Source organism: Carcharodon carcharias, chromosome 12 (genome assembly GCF_017639515.1).
Source record: "Carcharodon carcharias isolate sCarCar2 chromosome 12, sCarCar2.pri, whole genome shotgun sequence".
Lineage (NCBI taxonomy): Eukaryota > Metazoa > Chordata > Chondrichthyes > Lamniformes > Lamnidae > Carcharodon > Carcharodon carcharias.
The window spans coordinates 67,031,244-67,053,347 of NC_054478.1; the positions used below are offsets into that span (position 1 = coordinate 67,031,244).

At 43.6% G+C, this 22,104-nt stretch overlaps 1 protein-coding gene across 3 annotated transcripts in view; it reads left to right on the top strand.

The window, feature by feature from the left end:
• The first annotated feature begins 419 nt into the window (after window positions 1-419).
• The window catches only part of LOC121284934 (activin receptor type-1-like), a 166,441-nt gene continuing 144,756 nt past the window's right edge, over window positions 420-22,104 (top strand). Inside the window, exon 1 of one of the 3 annotated variants that reach the window (XM_041200874.1) lies at window positions 420-1,076. The gene's annotated coding sequence lies outside the window, so the exon portion shown is untranslated. The remainder of the gene's footprint in view (window positions 1,077-22,104) is intronic. The other 2 variants (XM_041200880.1, XM_041200878.1) reach the window with 2 other exon arrangements.

Consider the following 22,104-nt stretch of genomic DNA (forward strand, 5'->3'; position numbering starts at 1 on the left):
TTCATAGTCCCACTGTACTTTTTATTTTAAAATGAGAATCAAAAAACAGAATGATTTATTTTTCTCAATCCAAAATCCAAGTTTGTCTTTGCTCGGGAATAGCACCATCTAAATGCTTTTTTTGGTAAATGATTTTCAGGGCAAGATTTTAATTCCCGTGATAGATAGTCAAGGTTAATGACTTACAGAAATATGTAGAATTAAGATATATTGATCTGTAAAACACTGGTAAAAAAAAATTCCCAATACTATTTAATTAGAACATAATTTGACTTAATTAGCCACGATATACCAATGCACTTTAACACCAACTGTATAATACTGTAATAGGCACAAGCCAGGACGCCTTTATTGCTTAAGGTATGCAGTGCCATGTGAGATCTGCCAGTACGGACGTATCAAAAACTAGAAACATCGAAAAGGCATTGTAGTACTGTATGATAGATGTATCATTTGATTGAAATCTGAATAACAAGCAAGGTCCAGTTTGGTTTGAAAACAATTTCAGTCAGTGGAAGCTAATAGATTCCTAGTTGCAGAAGATTTGAAAAGAAGACACTTCGCAATGAACTTTATCATGAGAGATATCGAAGATTAAAAATTTGCAACCGGGTTGGTTTCCCAATATTTGCAACAGAAAAGGAATGCGCTGTGGAGCCTGAATAGACGGTGTCTGAGTCTGCTTGGGGAAATTGGACAAAGAGGAAATGATGTGGTAATGGGTTTGTTAATTACAGCCTGGAACTGATCAGAGTGAGAGATTGTCTCTCCACGGGGTGGAGGAGGAGGAGAAAAACACAACAAATGCGCATCGGATGGTAGGATCGGCAGCTTTTCAACTCCTTTACTCGAAGGAAAATCCAGCGATCGAGACAAAACAAATTGGAATTCCGGAAGAGCAATGCCGGTTGAATTCGGCTAACATAACTGGGTCCGTACTGTTTCAGGGAGCTTTTCCTATTCATCGCTAAACTCAAGGCCCGTGGTTGAATATATTCTTCAGTAGCGGCAAAGTCGGGTTGAAAGTTTGGATCGATGTCGACTTCTTCAAAATAGAAATTCCGAGTTTGCAAAAGGTAAGTTAAAGCTATTTTCAACTTTAGACAAATGAGTCCTTCCATTAGCTGTGCAGAACTCATCCAGATAACTTGGAATGTTAGCACATTTTTACTCGATCTCCAGATAACTTCGATTCAGGATCTGCTTCATGAACTCGAGAACTTAAATCTCGGCCAAGTTATTTGTTCACCGGTTTCTCCCTCTGATTCAGTTGCACAACTTCACAGGATGGAATGCCGGTTTAGTTGTGGTAGCCGCAGGCAAACGTGGTCACAGCTGTTAGGCATGACAATAGCATGTTTTAAATCTCTCTCTGCAGCAGGGTAAGCAGAGGAGCCTGCCCAGAATCCTGGGAAACGCACAACTCAAGGCGACTTTTTTTTCCCTTTGGTATATTTCTCCTCCTCTAGTTTAAATGGCGGCCTGCTATTCAATTATATTCCCTCTGGCCCCTTGGGGCGAGGGGTCTACATAACTGTCCAGTTTCGATTATTGACCGGGAATATAACGTGCTTTCTGCAATTTTATTTCCCATCGAAGAACATCATAACAGAGCATTATTAGATTGAAATTATCAACCTGATAATAGGGAGAGGGATGGATAACAAGATTTTAAACTCATTCTTCACTGGAGGAAGGGATTGTTGTTACTCCCCTCATGAGTATACTTGTTTTAATCCCTTTTATACTCTCTGCATGCATTTAAGTAGCAACAACCAGAGGTTTCCTTGGGCTGTGTTCTGCAGGCTTTTGGGCTGAATTCCACTACTTTTCTGGTTTAAGGTTAGACCTTATCACTGTTACTGGCTTCATTCCCCTGGATGAACTACCCAGCTTCCCCACTCACCCCCTTGATCAAATTCTGCTCCTCTGCTGGGTCCTAAACAGACTTCTCCCAATGCTGCCCTGAGGCTTCGCCCTCAAGCCAGGCCCTCATATTGGACTGATCGCTTCCTCTCAACATCCTCATCATGCCTAGTTTTCTGCCACTGGCCTATGTAATCTAAGCTGTGCTTCTCTATCTGCCTCTGTTTCCCTATGTTGCTCTCACTTTCTCATGCTCTGCTGTCTTGTCCTCCATCTCTTTTTCATCTTTTACCTCGCCTTTCAATAACTGCAGGCCATCTTGATCCTTCTCCCCAGCACAATCACCTGGGATGTCAGAAGGGAAAATGTCCCTCTTCAATTATCCTATCACTTTCTATCCCTCAGCTACACTCCACAGTCAAGGTGCCATATATATTTCAACAGCACCAGGCCTATGTCTTTACCACTTTCCTCAATCTCAATACTATCTGTGTATAATTAGCCTATCTGCTTGATGTTAAGCTGTGATGAACTACAATTTACTCCAATTGAACAACAGGAAGATGGAATTTGGCTCCCACAATAAACTGTTCTTCCTTGCCACTGACTCTATCACTTTCCCAAGCACACTGATTCAAGTTGTAGAAAACTTCAACATCTTATTTAGAGCCAAACTTTGAACCCAATATTCTATCAATCACTAAAGCAGTTTACTTGCACAATTTTTTCCTACTCTTGCTCTATCGGACCCACTGTCACTGAAACCTTGAACCATCATTTTGAGTTCAATTTTTTTGAAGTCCTCACCTCCATCCTCTACTCTCCATAAGCACTAATTTATCCGAAGCTCATATTCTCCCTGCACTATATTCCACTCCTTGTTGATCTGTACTGGCTTTCTGTCTCACAACATTGAATTTTAAAAGCCCATTCATTAACTGCCTTCACAATCTCACCCAACCTATTTCTGCAACTTCTTCTAGCCTAATGATGCCTCCTGCAACCTTTTGGCCTTTGATTTAGCTTTTCTGTGTATCCATGGACCTTTCCCTTTTCCTAACTTTAGTTACATAACTTTTAATTGCTTTAGCTCTACTCTCCAGAATTCTCTCCCTCTGCATCTATTACTCTTTACACAATTTTAGAAACCTTCTTAAAATGAAGTTATGTATAGGCCCCTTGGTAGTAGCTGAAAAGCATTAGAATGTATTAAGGCAGTGAGTAGACAGCCATGTAGAAAAGGCAGAATGGTTTTAACGGAACTTTTCAACTTCCATGTAGATTGAGATAAATAGATTAGCTCATGTTAGACAGGTAACAAATTTGTGTGTTCAGGAGAATTTCTGCAACAATATATCCTGGAACTAATGTGTGATGGCCATATTAGATGTGGTAATGAGCCAGATTTGGTCAACAGCCTATAGGTGCATCAACATTTGCCCAATAGAGATCATACAATGATCATGTTCACAGTTGCTTGGAAGGAAGAAACATGAAACAGTTACCAAGATTCTATATTTAGGTAAGACTGACTTCAACGGGGTGAGAGACAGGCTATCCACTGTAAACTAGGAAAATCTGTTAATGGCTAAAGTGACAGCCAATCACTAGGAGGTGTTCAAAAATAGTTTGTGATATGGAACCAGTTTATATCCCTAAACAGCAAGAGCTGTACTTGCTCAAAAAATGTCATGAATGTCTAAAGACAAATGTTCTAAAGAATGTCTAAAGAGTCAATGTAATACTATAGGAAAGAGCATTCAAGAATGGGGGGAAAAAAGATCCGGGCAAATGGGATAGATGCAAAGAACAGCAAAGAGTGACAAAACATTGCAAGAGCTACAAAAAGTGAATATCAAGATCAACATTTTACAAGTGGGGTGGGAGGGTTGGGCGCTTTTGGGGTTGGAAATGAGGTTGATGAAGAATGTAGGGGGCCTCTTAAACTGGTGATGTTATAAATTAAAATAAGAAAATTGTGACGTATTAAATAATTATATTCTCAGTATTTACAGTAGAGGAAGAAGTCAGCATGCCAGACATCCCAAGGAAACTAACGAATTGGGGATGGGGACTTGCCAAAATTAGCATTGGCAAATTAGCAGAAATGAAGAAAATGATGGCACTAAAGAGTGATAAATCTCTAGGGTTAGATGGTTTCTTCCCCCCAGGGTTTTAAAGGAAGTAAATGAGAAAATCCAGCTTTCTTTCAAAGTTCTCTCAACTCAGAAACTATTCCTTGAAATTGAAAAATTGCACAATTCTACTATTTTGGAAGGATGATCATGGGCAGACAGGGAATTATAGACTAGCTGATCTAACATCTGTTGTCAGGAAATTACTAATGTGTATATAGGAATACTGAATACCTTAAACTTTTCAACTTATCAGAGACAGTATGGTTTTGTAAAAGGTAAATCATACCTGATGAACTTGATTTGATTTTTTTTTGAAGACATGATTAAAGTAGTGGGGAGAAGAGTAGTTTATATGGACTTCCAGAAGACATTTCATAGTCCCTCATAAGAAACTGTCAGCTTATGTTGAAGCTCATGGAATCGAGAGCAAGTTATTGAGTCGGTTAGGAGGTTGGGTTAGCCGCAGGAAACAGTACACATAATGGGCAGGCCTTCTAAATGGCAGGATATGACTTGTGGTGTTCTGCAAGGTTGTATTGGGGTCTCAACATTCTGTATTTATTAACAACTTTGGGATAAAGAGCCATTCATCTAAGTTTGTTGATGACACAAAGATAGATGGCATTGTAAAGCTGTGTAAGCAGAAGCCTACATTAAGAATTAAGGGAATGAGCAAAACTGGCAAATAGATTTCTACATAGGCAAGTGTGAGGTAATCCATTTTGGACCTGAAAAGGAAAGATCACCATATTTAACAATTGGTGAAAAGCTTGAAGTTGAAGAGGCCCAAAAAGACTTGAGGGTCAATATACATTGTGTGTAAAAATGTAATGGATAGGCGTGAAAAATAATCAAAAAGGTTAATTAAAAATGCTGCTCTTTATATCTAGAGGACTAGGATGCAAGGGAGTAAAAGCCAAGCTACTGCTATGCAAAGCCCTGGATAAATCACACGTTGTGTACTGTGTTTGAGTTCTGAGCAAAACACTTTAGGAAGGATATATTAGCATTGGAGGAAATGCAGTGTTGATTTACCAGAATGATACCTGTGCTCCAAGAGAAATTATAAGGAGATTAAACATACTAGGTTTGTAGTTTCAAATTTAGACAATTAAGAGCTTATTTGATTGAAGCTCTCAACATATTAAGAGGAACAAAGACAGTGGGCAGAGAGAATCTATTTCTGCTGGCTGGGAAATCGAGGACGTGTGGACATGGCTTAAAAATAGGCAGGCCGTTTTGGAGTGCAGTTAAGAAGCACATCAAGAGTGATAGAAGTTTGGCATTCTCCTGCAAACAGTAGTTGATGCTAGGTTAGTTAGTTTTACATCTGAGTTAGAAGGATTTCTGTTAATCCAGAATATTAAGGGAAATGGGACAAAGGAGGGCAGGTAGAGTTGGGTGATTTTAAAAAAAAATTCTTTTGGTATGTGATCATCGCTGGCAAGGCTAGCATTTTTGTTGTTTATCTCTAATTGCCCTTGAGAAAGGAGTGATGAGCCGCTGCCTTGAACTAATGTTTATACACCATCACTACTGTTAGGAAGGGAATTCTAGGATTTTGACCCAGCAACAATGAAGGAACAGTGATATAGTTCCAAGTCCAGAGGCTGTATGACTTGGAGGGGAATTTGCAGGTGGTAGTGTTCCAATGTATCTGTCACCTTTGTCCTTGGGTTGTGGGTTTGGAAGGTGCTGTTAAAGAAGCCTTGGGGAATTGCTGCAGAGCATCTTGTATATCGTGCACACTGTTTCCACTGTGCATCAGTGGTGGAGGGAGTGAACGTTGAAGGTGATGGGTGGGTTGTTGATCAAGTGGGCTGCTTTGCTCTGGATTTCGTGCTTCTTGTGTTGTTGGAGCTGCACTCATCCAGGCAAGCGGAGAGTATTCCATCACATGGAAGAAGAAGAGTCATATGGACTCGAAATGTTAACTTTGTCTTTCTCTCCACAAATGCTGTCAGACTTGCTGAGTTTTTCCAGCACTTTTTGTTTTTGTTTCAGATTTCCAGCATCTGCAGTATTTTGCCTTTGTATCCCATCACACTCCTAACTTGTGCCTTGTAGATGATGGACAGGCTTTGGGGAGTCAGGGGGTGAGTTACTCACTGCAGAATTTCCAGTCTCTGATCTGCTCTTGTAACCTCAGTATTTATTTGGTTGGTGCAGTTCTGCTGGCCTCCAACAACCACAACCATCAAAATACCAGCCATGATGGTGGAACAAGTTCAAGGGGATAAATGGTTGCTTCCTGTTACCAGGAAGATATAATAATTTTTATAATGTTATTGTAATTTATTGTAAAGTAGAGTAATAGTGGGGTCTGTGTCTATGTGTGTGTGTGTGTGTGTGTGTGTGTGTGTGTGTGTGTGTGTGTGTGTGTGTGTGTGTGTGTGTGTGTGTGTGTGTGTGTGTGTGTGTGTGTGTGTGTGTGTGTGTGTGTGTGTGTGTGTGTGTGTGTGTATATGGGACTTAATTGAATTAAAGGCAGTTGGCCTGAAGGCTTTGATATATCAGAAGATAAGCTAGGTTTGAAATGTTAAATAAGTAAACATAGGGGTAGTTTTATAACGTAAAGTTTAAAGGGAACATTTGCATTTTTAAATAAACCAGACTAGCTTGAATTCAAAAGAGGAAGTGAAATGTTACACCTAGCCAGGAGAAGTTAAGAAACAGCGTGTTTATTTTTCCCAGAGATAACTGGTAAAATTAGTCGTGATAGATTTTATTATTAGAGAGGTAAAAGTCCAAAGACATAGTAAAACAATGGGAATTTGCATTCAAAGGGGAAAATATGTATAAAAGAGAGAAGGCTGTGTGTAAGGGCAGGAATTCTAAGCTTTAGCACATGTATGAAAAGCCTCTAGCATCGTAAGCCTCAAGCTACTGTCTACAAGGAACTGAAGCTGCGAAAAAATCACTTTGAGTTCGACTGTTCAAAGTATTGTGTTACTTTGCCTGAGTCTTTTAAAATCTATATGTCTCACTGTTGCCTTAATGGAGGTGTAACTGGGGTTTAGATTAATTAGGGGATTTAGAAGTTATCATAGTAATTTGTAGATCTATGTTTGTGCTTAAAATCATTTCTTCTATTAATAATGGTTTAATTCAGTTTTGTAAGAAACCTGTAAGACTTTGGTGGCCTTTTTACTGAATTCAAAGCCTGCATCTTGAAGTAAGTACAAATTGCAAATAGTTGTGGTAGTTATTTCAAGCTTCCCCCTGGGATTTGGACAGCTTGGCATTTACCATCCGCCTGCCATGACATTGTTCTTACGTTCGTGAACCTGAGGTGAGAAGATTAAAAAAAACTATTGGCTGTAAGATATTAATGTTTTTGCCCAAAATATTCTGATGTACATTGAGCAACATTCCTTCCTCCCAACACCTTCACAGAATTACAATAATGAATAAGACTTCTACCAACATTTGCTTAATATAAAACATTATTATGAAATGTTGGAAATGACCTTTTTCCAAAATGTTTCCAATAATGGATATCCAAATGAAGCATTATATTTCTTCTCTGTGGATCACCACCTTGATGTGGTGGAGAGGCTCTTATGATCCTTTGAGCAGTGCCATTGGGAGCTCTTGCTCCTGGTAGGTCCACCCATGGTGGCAAGTTGGGAGGAGGTTAAATTTGAACCTGCCTCTGCCACTGTCAGGCAGTATTTTCCAAACCTTTAAACTTTCCAAAGTCGCTGTGTGAAAAAGATTTTTTTTCGTGTTGCTTTTTTTGCCAATTACATTTAAATCCGTGCCCTCTCGTTCTCGGTCCTTTCATGAGTGGGAATAGTTTCTCTCCTCTACTCTGTCCAGACCCCTCATGATTTTGAATACCTTTATCATTCTTTTCTCCAAAGAAAACAGTCCTAATTTCTCCAATTTGTCCTTATAACTGAAGTTCGTAATTCCTGGAACCATTCTCATGAATTTTCTCTGCACTCTCTCCAATGCCTTCACATCTTTCCTACAGTGCAGTGCCCAAAACTGGGCGCAGTACTCCAACTGAGACTGAACTAGTGCCTTATACAAGTTCAACATACTTTTTCTTCCTCCTCAATCTCTATCTCTTTTGTCATGCAGGGAGCTCTGGGTTTGTTCGCTCTACCTTTCCCTTTTGTTGGAATGTGCCTTGACTGTGCCCGAACTATCTCTTCTTTGAAGATAGCCCATTGCTCAGCTATCTTATTTCACCCTGCCAACTTTTGACTCCCAATTTATTCATCCCAGATCCATTCTTACTCATTGAAGTTTGCTTTTTCCCCAGTTAATTATTCTTGTTCTGGATTGGCCTTTTCCATAGTCTGCCTAAACCTTATGACACAATGATCACTGTCTCCTAAACATTCTCCTACTGACACTTAGCCCATCTCATCCCCAAGAACTAGGTCCAGTAGTATCTCTTTTCTTATTGGATTGGAAACATACCACTGTAGAAAATCTTCTGAGCATACTTTAGGAATTCTTAACAAAAACAGAATTACCTGGAAAAACTCAGCAGGTCTGGTAGCATCGGCGGAGAGGAAAAGAGTTGACGTTTCGAGTCCTGATGACCCTTCGACAGAACTAGGCGAATCCCAGGAAGGGATGAAATATAAGCTGGTTTAAGTTGGTGGTGGGGGTGGGGTGGGGGTGGCGGGGGGTGGCAGGGAGGGAGGAGGGAGGTGGAGCGGGGTGGTGTGGTTGTAGGCAAAAGCAGTGATAGAAGCATATCATCAAAAGGTGTCACAGGCAGCAGAACAAAAGAACACATAGGTGTCGAAGTTGGTGATATTATCTAAACGAATGTGCTAATTAAGAATGGATGGTAGGGCACTCAAGGTATAGCTCTAGTGGGGGTGGGGGGAGCATAAAAGATTTAAAAATATTTTAAAATAATGGAAATAGGTGGGAAAAAGAAAAATCTATATAATTTATTGGAAAAAAACAAAAGGAAGGGGGAAGAAACAGAAAGGGGGTGGGGATGGAGGGGGGAAGTCAAGACCTAAAGTTGTTGAATTCAATATTCAGTCCAGAAGGCTGTAAAGTGCCTAGTCGGAAGATGAGGTGTTGTTCCTCCAGTTTGCGTTGGGCTTCACTGGAACAATGCAGCAAGCCAAGGACAGACATGTGGGCAAGAGAGCAGGGTGGAGTGTTGAAATGGCAAGCGACAGGGAGGGTTGGGTCATTCTTGCGGACAGACTGCAGGTGTTCTGCAAAGCAGTCGCCCAGTTTGCGTTTGTTCTCTCCAATGTAGAGGAGACCGCATTGGGAGCAACGAATGCAGTAGACTAAGTTGGGGGAAATGCAAGTGAAATGTTGCTTCACTTGAAAGGAGTGTTTGGGCCCTTGGACGTGAGGAGAGTGGAAGTGAAGGGGCAGGTGTTACGTCTTTTGCGTGGGCATGGGGTGGTGCCATAGGTGGAGGTTGGGGAGCAGGGGGTGATGGAGGAGTGGACCAGGGTCTCCCGGAGGGAGCGATCCCTACGGAATGCCGATAGGGGGGGTGAAGGGAAGATGTGTTTGGTGGTGGCATCATGCTGGAGTTGGCGGAAATGGCGGAGGATGATCCTTTGAATGCGGAGGCTGGTGGCGTGATAAGTGAGGCCAAGGGGGACCTATCATGTTTCTGGGAGGGAGGAGAAGGCGTGAGGGTGGATGCGCGGGAGATGGGCCGGTCACGGTTGAGGGCCCTGTCAACGACCGTGGGTGGAAAACCTCGGTTAAGGAAGAAGGAGGACATGTCAGAGGAACTGTTTTTGAAGGTAGTATCATCAGAACAGATGCGACGGAGGCGAAGGAACTGAGAGAATGGGATGGAGTCCTTACAGGAAGCAGGGTGTGAGGAGCTGTAGTCAAGGTAGCTGTGGGAGTCATTAGGCTTGTAATGGATATTGGTGGACAGTCTACCACCAGAGATTGAGACAGAGAGGTCAAGGAAGGGAAGGGAAGTGTCAGAGATGGACCACGTGAAAATGATGGAGGGGTGGAGATTGGAAGCAAAATTAATAAATTTTTCCAAGTCCTGACGAGAGCACGAAGCAGCACCGAAGTAATCATCGATGTACCGGAGAAAGATTTGTGGAAGGGGGCCGGAGTAGGACTGGAACAAGGAATGTTCCACATACCCCATAAAGAGACAGGCATAGCTGGGGCCCATGTGGGTACCCATAGCCACACCTTTTGTTCGGAGGAAGTGAGAGGAGTTGAAGGAGAAATTGTTCAGTGTGAGAACAAGTTCAGCCAGACGGAGGAGAGTAGTGATGAATGGGGATTGTTCGGGCCTCTGTTCGAGGAAGAAGCTAAGGGCCCTCAGACCATCCTGGTGGGGGATGGTCTACTGCATTCGTTGCTCCCAATGCGGTCTCCTCTACATCGGAGAGACCAAACGCAAACTGGGTGACTGCTTTGCAGAACACCTGCGGTCTGTCCGCAAGAATGACCCAAACCTCCCTGTCGCTTGCCATTTCAACACTCCACCCTGCTCTCTTGCCCACATGTCTGTCCTTGGCTTGCTGCATTGTTCCAGTGAAGCCCAACGCAAACTGGAGGAACAACTTCCGACTAGGCACTTTTCAATATTCAGTCCGGAAGGCTGTATTCAACAACTTTAGGTCTTGACTTCCCCCCTCCATCCCCACCCCCTTTCTGTTTCTTCCCCCTTCCTTTTGTTTTTTTCCAATAAATTATATAGATTTTTCTTTTTCCCACCTATTTCCATTATTTTAAAATATTTTTAAATCTTTTATGCTCCCCCCACCCCCACTAGAGCTATACCTTGAGTGCCCTACCATCCATTCTTAATTAGCACATTTGTTTAGATAACATCACCAACTTTGACACCTATGTGTTCTTTTGTTCTGCTGCCTGTGACATGTTTTGATGATATGCTTCTATCACTGCTTTTGCCTACAACCCCCCCCCCCCACCTTAAACCAGCTTATATTTCACCCCTTCCTGGGATTCGCCTAGTTCTGTTGAAACGTCAACTCTTTTCTTCTCCGCTGATGCTGCCAGACCTGCTGAGTTTTTCCAGGTAATTCTGTTTTTGTTTTGGATTTCCAGCATCCGCAGTTTTTTGTCTTTTGTTTTTATCTTTAGGAATTCTTGCCCATTTCTGCCCTTTACACTTCTACTTATAAGTCTATAAGATATAGACTTATCTGAAGTCTATATTCAGATAAATCAAGCCCCCCATTATAACTATTGCACCTCTGTCAGTTCCTTGCAAGTTTGTTCCTTTACAACCTCCCTGCTAGTTGGTGGCCCATAGACTACACTGAGCTATGGCACCTATTTTTTATCCTTAGCTCCAGCCAAGTATTTATATCCTTGATCCCTCTGAGACATCCTCTTTCTCCAGCACTGCAATGCTCTTCTTAATCAATACTGCCACCCCTTCCCCTATTTTCTTCCCTTCCTATCTTTCCTGAATACCTTTTATCCAGGAGTATTTAACACTCAGTCCTGCCCTTCTCTGAGCCAGGTCTCTGTTTTGGCCGCATCATCATAGTTCCACATGGCAATCTGCACATGTAATTCACTAGTCTTATTAACCACAGCACTCTGTATTCACATACATGCATCGTAACTCTGATTTAAACTTTATTAACTTCTCCCCTACTTTGACCCCACTGGTTTAAATTGCTGTTCCTATTTTAGATTTATCTATCTCGTTCAGTATTCCTTAAGAACTAGAGAGCTTCACTTGATATGTTGCATCTATATATCGTGAACCAGTAAGATATTCAATCGAAACCCTAAAAAGAACTAGGAGTGTTTAATGGCACAAGTCTTGGAACTCAATAAATACAAGAGCACTTGTTGACCACCTGTCAGGGCTGGTAGTAGGTAGTTGTGGTAATGTGTCAATATTTTCCGCTTTTTTTTAGTTGAAATTTGACTGGTACAGTATCTGGACCTGAAAGCGCTCCTTTCAGTATCTTAAGTATCTGATGCAGTACCTTTTAACATTATTTATAGCTAGCTGATATTTACTGTTTTCACTAGACATGTTGCCATTAAATATTTAGTTCTGCTTCATAAAGCAGACATTTCTTCATATTTCAAAATTTCCTAGCAATTAAGATGTTGCATATGATGTTAAATGACCATGCAGTGGGGGAAAAAAATGATCAAGGTAATTATGGTACTTGTTCTCAAGAGAGAACAGAAGATTGAGAAGCAATGTAATAGGTTTTTTAAAGTTGAGGAAATTATTATACAATTGAGTGATATTTTGGATTGTGAACTTGAGTACACAGAATTAACCAGTTGTAAAATCCATTGAGATTAACAAGAACTTAATTTCCAACAACAGAGAAAAAATTATGTCGATCCAACTGTTATCTGAAGCAGTTAATGCTGACCATTAAAACTTTAAAAAAAATCCAATACAGAAATGTTAGTAGGAACAGTATAAGGATTGCAATGATGAAAATAGAAGTGGTTTAATGTTAGTGTGGAACATGATTATTCTGGAGCTATTGGATTGTTCATTATGCAAGCTAGAAGATTACATGTGTAAAGTCTACTAATAATTGTTCAGTAATTTTACCTTAAAATAAAAATTATTCACTTTGAATTATCAAGAATAGACTGTTTCAAAGGGTAAAGAAAAACAAAACCAGAATTACCTGGAAAAACTCAGCAGGTCTGGCAGCATCGGCGGAGAAGAAAAGAGTTGACGTTTCGAGTCCTCATGACCTTTCGACAGAACTTGAGTTTGAGTCCAAGAAAGAGTTGAAATATAAGCTGGTTTAAGGTGTGTGTGTGGGGGGGCGGAGAGAGAGAGAGAGAGAGAAGTGGAGTGGGGGTGTGGTTGTAGGGACAAACAAGCAGTGATAGAAGCAGATCATCAAAAGATGTCAACAACAATAGAACAAAAGAACACATAGGTGTTAAAGTTAAAGTTGGTGATATTATCTAAACGAATGTGCTAATTAAGAATGGATGGCAGGGCACTCAAGGTATAGCTCTAGTGGGGGTGGGGAGAGCATAAAAGATTTAAAAAAAAATTTTTTAAAAAATAATGGAAATAGGTGGGAAAAGGAAAATCTATATAATTTTTTGGAAAAAAAGAGGAAGGGGGAAACAGAAAGGGGGTGGGGATGGGGGAGGGAGCTCACGACCTAAAGTTGTTGAATTCAATATTCAGTCCGGAAGGCTGTAAAGTGCCTAGTCGGAAGATGAGGTGTTGTTCCTCCAGTTTGCTTCACTGGAACAATGCAGCAAGCCAAGGACAGACATGTGGGCAAGAGAGCAGGGTGGAGTGTTAAAATGGCAAGCGACAGGGAGGTTTGGGTCATTCTTGCGGACAGACCGCAGGTGTTCTGCAAAGCGGTCGCCCAGTTTACGTTTAGCCTCTCCAATGTAGAGGAGACCACATTGGGAGCAACGAATGCAGTAGACTAAGTTGGGGGAAATGCAAGTGAAATGCTGCTTCACTTGAAAGGAGTGTTTGGGTCCTTGGACAGTGAGGAGAGAGGAAGTGAAGGGGCAGGTGTTGCATCTTTTGCATGGGCATGGGGTGGTGCCAAAGGAGGGGTTTGAGGAGTAGGGGGTGATGGAGGAGTGGACCAGGGTGTCCCGGAGGGAGCGATCCCTACAGAATGCCGATAGGGAGGGTGAAGGGAAGATGTGTTTGGTGGTGGCGTCATGCTGGAGTTGGCGGAAATGGCGGAGGATGATCCTTTGAATGCGGAGGCTGGTGGGGTGATAAGTGAGGACAAGGGGGACCCTATCATGTTTCTGGGAGGGAGGAGAAGGCGTGAGGGCGGATGTGCGGGAGATGGGCCGGACACGGTTGAGGGCCCTGTCAACGACCGTGGGTGGAAAACCTCGGTTAAGGAAGAAGGAGGACACGTCAGAGGAACTGTTTTTGAAGGTAGCAATATCAGAACAAATGCGACGGAGGCGAAGGAACTGAGAGAATGGGATGGAGTCCTTACAGGAAGCGGGGTGTGAGGAGCTGTAGTCGAGATAGCTGTGGGAGTCGGTGGGTTTGTAATGGATATTGATGGACAAGTCTACCACCAGAGATTGAGACAGAGAGGTCAAGGAAGGGAAGGGAAGTGTCAGAGATGGACCACGTGAAAATGATGGAGGGGTGGAGATTGGAAGCAATATTAATAAATTTTTCCAAGTCCCGACGAGAGCATGAAGCGGCACCGAAGTAATCATCGATGTACCGGAGAAAGAGTTGTGGAAGGGGACCGGAGTAGGACTGCAACAAGGAATGTTCCACATACCCCATAAAGAGACAGGCATAGCTGGGGCCCATGCGGGTACCCATAGCCACACCTTTTATTTGGAGGAAGTGAGAGGAGTTGAAGGAGAAATTGTTCAGCGCGAGAACAAGTTCAGCCATTCGGAGGAGAGTAGTGGTGGATGGGGATTGTTCGGGCCTCTGTTCGAGGAAGAAGCTAAGGGCCCTCAGACCATCCTGGTGGGGGATGGAGGTGTAGAGGGATTGGACGTCCATGGTGAAGAGGAAGCGGTTGGGGCCAGGGAACTGGAAATTGTTGATGTGACGTAAGGTGTCAGAGGAATCACAGATGTAGGTGGGAAGGGACTGGACAAGGGGAAAGAGAAGGGAGTCAAGATAACGAGAAATGAGTTCTGTGGGGCAAGAGCAAGCTGAGACGATCGGTCTACCGGGGCAGTTCTGTTTGTGGATTTTGGGTAGGAGATAGAAGCGGGCCGTCCGAGGTTGGGCGACTATCAGGTTGGAAGCTGTGGGAGGGAGATCCCCAGAGGAGATGAGGTCAGTGACAGTCCTGGAAACAATGGCTTGATGTTCAGTGGTGGGGTCATGGTCCAGGGAGAGGTAGGAGGAAGTATCTGCGAGTTGACGCTCAGCCTCCGCGAGGTAGAGGTCAGTGCGCCAGACAACAACAGCACCACCCTTGTCAGCGGGTTTGATGACAATGTCAGGGTTGGACCTGAGAGAATGGAGTGCAGTAAGTTCAGAGAGAGACAGGTTAGAATGGGTGAGAGGAGCAGAGAAATTGAGACGACTAATGTCACGCCGACAGTTCTCAATGAAAAGATCAAGAGAAGGTAAGAATCCAGAGGGAGGGGTCCAGGTGGAGGGAGAATATTGGAGATAGGTAAAAGGATCCGTTGAACTGGGAGAGGACTCCTGCCCAAAGAAGTGAGCCCGGAGACGAAGACGGCGGAAGAAGAGTTCAGCATCATGACGAGCCCGAAATTCATTGAGGTGAGGGCGTAAGGGTATGAAACTAAGTCCTTTGCTGAGCACTGAACGTTCAGCATCGGAGAGGGGAAGGTCAGGGGGTATAGTGAATACACGGCTGGGGTTGGGATTGGAAGATGGGGTGGGGACGGAGGGACAGGCAGGGGTGGAGGGTCCTAGATGGGTGTTGGTGTTGATGAGTTGTTGGAGCTTGCGTTCCTTAGCACTTGAGAGAAAGAGAAAAAGTTTCTTGTTGAGGCGTCGGATGAGCCGAAGGATAAAATGAAACTGGGGACACGTGCAGCTTTGAAAAAGGGTACGGTGGTGCTGCTGGAGGGAGAGGTCGAGTGTGTTCATATGGCGGCGCATGGCACTGAGTCTGGATTTCAGAATGTGACAGGAACAGCAGTCCGAGAAACGTTTTATGTCCCGGAGATACCTGTAATCCTGGGTGGGTTCGAAACATGAGGGGTGGAATTTCAGTTGAAATCCACATGGGGTAAGTCGGAGATGGAGACAGTCACTGAGAAAGGAGATATGGCTGTGAAAGCGGGTTTTAGTAAACACCTTGTCAAACACCAGGAGGGAAATGGAAAGCAAGGAAGGTGAGCAGGGCAAAAGAGAGGAACGGAAATCTTGTCGCAGAGAGGAACAGAACTTCTTCAAGGAGGTAGGCATTTCTTGAAGAGCAGTGGCAGTCAATTAAACACAGAGATAAAAACAAATAAACTGTGGATGCTGGAAATCCGTCACATCTGTTCCGATGATGCTACCTTCAAAAACAGTTCCTCTGACATGTCCTCCTTCTTCCTTAACCGAGGTTTTCCACCCACGGTCGTTGACAGGGCCCTCAACCATGTCCGGCCCATCTCCCGCGCATCCGCCCTCACGCCTTCTCCTCCCTCCCAGAAACATGATAGGATCCCCCTTGTCCTCACTTATCACCCCACCAGCCTCCGCATTCAAAGGATCATCCTCCGCCATTTCCGCCAACTCCAGCATGATGCCACCACCAAACACATCTTCCCTTCACCCCCCCTATCGGCATTCCGTAGGGATCGCTCCCTCCGGGACACCCTTGTCCACTCCTCCATCACCCCCTACTCCTCAACCCCCTCCTATGGCACCACCCCATGCCCATGCAAAAGATGCAACACCTGCCCCTTCACTTGCTCTCTCCTCACCGTCCAAGGGCCCAAACACTCCTTTCAAGTGAAGCAGCATTTCACTTGCATTTCCCCCAACTTAGTCTACTGCATTCGTTGCTCCCAATGTGGTCTCCTCTACATTGGAGAGAACAAACGTAAACTGGGCGACCACTTTGCAGAACACCTGCGGTCTGTCCGCAAGAATGACCCAAACCTCCCTGTCGCTTGCCATTTTAACACTCCACCCTGCTCTCTTGCCCACATGTCTGTCCTTGGCTTGCTGCATTGTTCCAGTGAAGCCCAACGCAAACTGGAGGAACAACACCTCATCTTCTGACTAGGCACTTTACAGCCTTCCGGACTGAATATTGAATTCAACAACTTTAGGTCGTGAGCTCCCTCCCCCATCCCCACCCCCTTTCTGTTTCCCCCTTCCTTTTTTTTTCCAACAAATTATATAGATTTTCCTTTTCCCACCTATTTCCATTATTTTTTAAAAAAAATTTTTTTAAATCTACTATGCTCCCCCCACCCCCACTAGAGCTATACCTTGAGTGCCCTGCCATCCATTCTTAATTAGCACATTCGTTTAGATAATATCACCAACTTTAACACCAAGTGTTCTTTTGTTCTACTGTTGTTGACATCTTTTGATGATCTGCTTCTATCACTGCTTGTTTGTCCCTACAACCACACCCCCACTCCACTTCTCTCTCTCTCTCTCTCTCTCTCTCTCCGCCCCCCACACACACACCTTAAACCAGCTTATATTTCAACTCTTTCTTGGACTCGAACTCAAGTTCTGTCGAAAGGTCATGAGGACTCGAAACGTCAACTCTTTTCTTCTCTGCCGATGCTGCCAGACCTGCTGAGTTTTTCCAGGTAATTCTGGTTTTGTTTTTGTTTTGGATTTCCAGCATCCGCAGTTTTTTTGTTTTTATTTCTGTTTCAAAGGGTACTATTTAATTTACTTTCAATAAGGAGAAATTTTGCAAAACCTTTTCCACAGGAAATTAAGCAAATTGGATAGACCTAGTGCTGACATGGTTTCCATGAAACTGCAGAATGTGTACGATGAACCAGATTAATAACTACTTTTTGAATGCTTGCTTATTTTCTTTTTGAGTGACTGTACAGAGCAAGGGTGCTCAAACTATGCAACCCTTGATTCAAATGTGTTTTGTAAGGCCTGGTAATCCTGCTTAACAAGGCACAAATGATTCCATTCAAGTTGTACTTTTTTAACTTTTGTTTGTCCAGTTTGAGAATGGGGGTTTGGGAAAGATTGTTCTTAGGGCCGTTGCTTCATTAATAGATAAATCCTAATTCAGAACATCTGGATATTAGTATCTCCAGCTTCATTTATACGATTAATGGAAACACATGTATGTGATAAACAGCATGTAAAACAAAAAGAAGTGAATTGTTAACACAACTTGACACTAAGCTGTGTCTGTATGGAAGAAGGACATGGAGCCAAACTAATAAATGACAATTTTAGAAAGTTCTCCATATAATGATGAAGTTTTGGAATGGGCTTCCAGGCAGCATTGTTGGAATGACAATTATGGAATCATTGGTGTTGTGATAGTGGGGGTGGAGGCAGGTTGGGGGCATTTATAGAGTGTTTTTGGATGGATGAAACCTGCCTGGCCCAATGACTTTTATCTGAATGAATCTTATGAGCCAAATTATCTTTTGAAATGAGCAATAAAAGCAAAATCATTTGAAACCTGGAGGAAATAGTCTAGCTAGGGGCTGGGTTTAATGTAGCCCATCACAGTGGGAAATGTGATGACCAGGCACACTTAATTGTGGAAGAGGCCCAGTGTCGGTCTCCCAGCAACAATAAAACCTCCTCAGATTTAAGGTGGAATGGGCTGACGTGGGATTCTTGACCGCTGCAAGTGGAATATCAGTTAGACTCATTAGTCAATTGAGACCCATTATCTCTGAGCCCCCACCATTTTAGTGGTGGCTCAGGGATTAAATGGAGGCCATGCACCTTTCCCGGGCCCTAGAAAGGCTACCCAGCAAACCCCATTTTGACTCCAAAAAAAAAAGCAAGATCCTTACCTGGTCTGTGTGATTCCAGATCACAGCAACGTGGTTGGCTCTTCGCTGCTCTCAAAAGGCCTAGCAAGCCACTCAGTGCAAGGGCAATTAGCAATGGGCAATAAATGCTGGGTTTGCCAATGACACCCACATCCCATGAAAGAATTAAACAAAAAATCCTGGAGCTCTTCAGCAGGGACACACTGTCAATAACACTCCAGCTGTAGGTTTGCCAGTGGCCTCCTGGGTGGGGATGGAGGGAAAGAAGGAGGAGTGACTGCTGAAAGCCACCCCCCTGCCCTTGCCTCTGATGCTCAACCCAAGATCACCATGCTGCCTTTGTTCACCTTTGGCCTGGCATTCCAGGATGATCCTGGGCCTCTGCTGGGTGCATTGCTGGCAGCATGAGGAACTGGTGGGGATTTGCTGGCAGCCCCTGGCGGACAGGGCTTCCGTCAGGGACCTCAATCGCAAGGATGACCCAATGGTGGCCTGTAAGGCCTCCTGCAGGACTGACGGGGGCTCTCTGCTACTTCTTAGACCCATTTCAGCTCTAAAGGATCCTGGCCCAGCATTCTCATCTCTAGTTGCACTAGAACAAATACACTAAAAAGATTGGCATAACTTAATTAAAAAGTAATGCAAAGGCATTGTTTCAGTATAGCTGCTTCCCCCAAGTCGTCATTATTTATGTGTAATCTTAGAAATGAATTTGAGTAGCTGCTCAACCTTATTGCAGCGGAGCGTGATGTTGGTGTGTTTTTCCCTGGGAATGCTAAATGGTAATTGTTGAGCGGGTTTTTTTCACCGGCCAGTGTTTGAACCAGGAATGCTAAAAGTTTTTAATGCATTTTTTCGCCCCATCCCCCAAAATCCAGAGTTTTGGAGTCATGGAAAAGAATGAGTTGGAGCAGATGTGATGAGTCATGATTTTGATACAATCTGGTTCAATTTGCAACTACAAAAACTTGTACTTGTGCGGCACCTTTAACGCAATGAAATGTCCCAAGGCACTGAGCAGAGCATTATCAAACAAAATTTAACAGCAAGCCACATGAGATATTAGAGCACATGACCAAAAGATTTGTCAAAGAGGTAAGTTTAAGGAGTATCTTAAAGGAGGAAAGCATGGAAGAGAGGCAGAGGGATTTGGGGAGGAAATATTAGAGCTTGGGGCCTTGACAGCTGAAAGCATGGCCACCAGTGGCAGAGGGATTAGAATCATGTAAGCGGGAAGGATTAAAGAAGTGCAGATATGAATGTTGAGGGACTAGGGGAAGTTACAGAATTAGAGGGTGGGTGATGTTATGGAGGGCTTTGTAAATAAAGCTGAGAATTTTAAAAATTGGTGTGCCGCTCAACCAGGAGCCAATTCAGGTCTGGAAACATGGGGATGATGGGTGAACGGGGACTTAGTGTAGTTAGGGTACGTGCAGCCGATTTTTGAATGAGCTTAGGTTTATGAAGGACAGAAGGCCCCCAGGAAACTGTTATCACTGGACTTCACTATTCCAACAAAGGTTGCGTTTAGGGTTTCAGCAGCAGATGGACTGAGCTAGGGTGGAGTTGGGTGATGATAGTAGGTAGCTTTAATAGTAGTCAGAAGCTCATTTCTGGGTCAAATATGACACCAAGGTTGAAAACAGTCAGATTGAACCTCAGGCAGTTGCCAGCAAGTGGGATGGAGTTTTTGTGAACCAAAGACAATGGCTTCGGTTCCCCAATATTTATTGGGAGGAAATTTCTGCTCACCTAGTAGTGGATGTTGGACCATCAGTCTGACAAGTTAAACACAGTGGAGGGATTTATGGAGGTGATAAGGTAGAGCTGGATGTCGCCTGCATACATATGGAATCTGAATTGTTTTTCAGTGATGTGTCCAAAGGGCAGCACGTAGATGAGAAATAGAATGGGAACAAGGATGGATCCTTGGGGGAATTCAGAAGAACATTAGCAATAGGAGCAGGCCAGATGTAATGGTTTGGGGACTAGGAAGAGAGCTATTCCGGAAGATATTGTGGATAGCCAAGAATGGAACTGGGTGAGTGCAGACACATCCAGCTGGACAATGGAGGAGAGGTATTGGAAGATAGTGATATGGTTAACTGTGTCAAAGGCTGCAGACAGCTTGGGAAGGATAGGGAGAGGTAGTTTGCCACAGTTATATAGGATGACATTTGTGATCTTAATAAGAGCTGTTTTGGTACAGTAGTAGGGCAGAAATCTATTTGGAGGGATTTGAACATGGAGTTGCAGGAAAGATGGCCAAATTTTAGGAGCCAACAGCATGTTCATAGACTTTGCAGAGGAAAATAATGTTGGGGATAAAACAGTGGTTTGGAAGGACAGAGCTCACAGAGTAGTTATTTGGGGTAGAGCGTTGGTAACAGCAGGCTTGAATGAGGAGGACACGGTTGTTGCCAACCTTGGGATCTCTGCCGGAAGGTAGGTCCAACCTGCAGCATTGCGATCTCCACCATGAGTAGGGCAAGGGGACAGGTCCCGAATCCATCCCAGCTAGAATGGAGATCGATCCCTGTCCTGTTGGCACCAATCTGATCCTGGCTGGCTATCTGGCCAACTGAACCAGTTGGCCCCCCAAGGAATCTGAGTTGCTGTGGCATCATGCACTTTTACTTGCATGTTGTAGCCTGGAGCTAGTGATGGTAGAGGCTCTAATTTCTTTCCATCACATGGCTGACCAGGATTATCTCCTACTCTTACCACCTGGCAGTGGTGTACGTTGGATGGATTGACAAGTTGATACTCAAACTGTTCGGCCATGTTTTGTATGGACCTTCCTTGGCCATCAAGTCTTGGAGTAGGACTTGAACCCAGAGTTTCTGGCTCTGAGGCAGGAACACTACTACTGTGAAGGGTACAGTCCCTGAGGAGAGAGAACCATTAACAATATATCAACCAACATGGGGGCCAAGAAGGGAAGTTGAGCAGTGCCAGACTTTCAATTTGGATAATGAAAGTACTGCTTTTACAGAGTGATTGAATAACCTCCAAGACAAGGTGGCAGATAAAAATGTATCTGCATTATTGTTACTGCTGAAAATGGTGTCAGTTTTTTTTTGCTTCGCTCCTCTGAGAAAGCCTTGATCCTTGGGATATGGTCACATGAGCACTGGTCTTTCAGTATTTCTCTTTTATCTCCCATCATTTCCCTTCCCTTCCCCTCCCAAGTGTCTATTCTGAGTTAAGACAGTAGGGTAGTCAGCTATATTTGGTCACAAATTTGAGTGACTCCTCCAGGAATCTGGAATGGAAATCCTGATTGTTTCATCTTTCACTTCCCATTTCATTGATGCTGAAGCTAATTTTCATTCCTCTTCACTCATTCTTGTTCCAGATCAGGGATGAATCTGGGGGCTTCCCTGGTCCAAATGGTTCGACACATATTACCAGTGGGATGGAATTCTCCGGTCGGTGAGCAAGTGTGGTGCCCGCTCGCCAATGTGTAAAATGACACATGATGACATCAGGCGGGCTGCACGTTTGCCATTTAAATAGTAATTAATTCAATTAGCTGAGCTGCCCGTCCAACCTTAAGGTTGGCGGGCAGGTGAAGAGCCCAGGCGGCTTCATATTTTTCGTGAAACCTCATCCATGGGCTGAATGAGGTTTCATGAAGCGTTTTAAATTCAATAAAAATTCTAAAAATAATTCTTTCACATGCCCCAGCTCATGTGACACTGCCACATGAGGG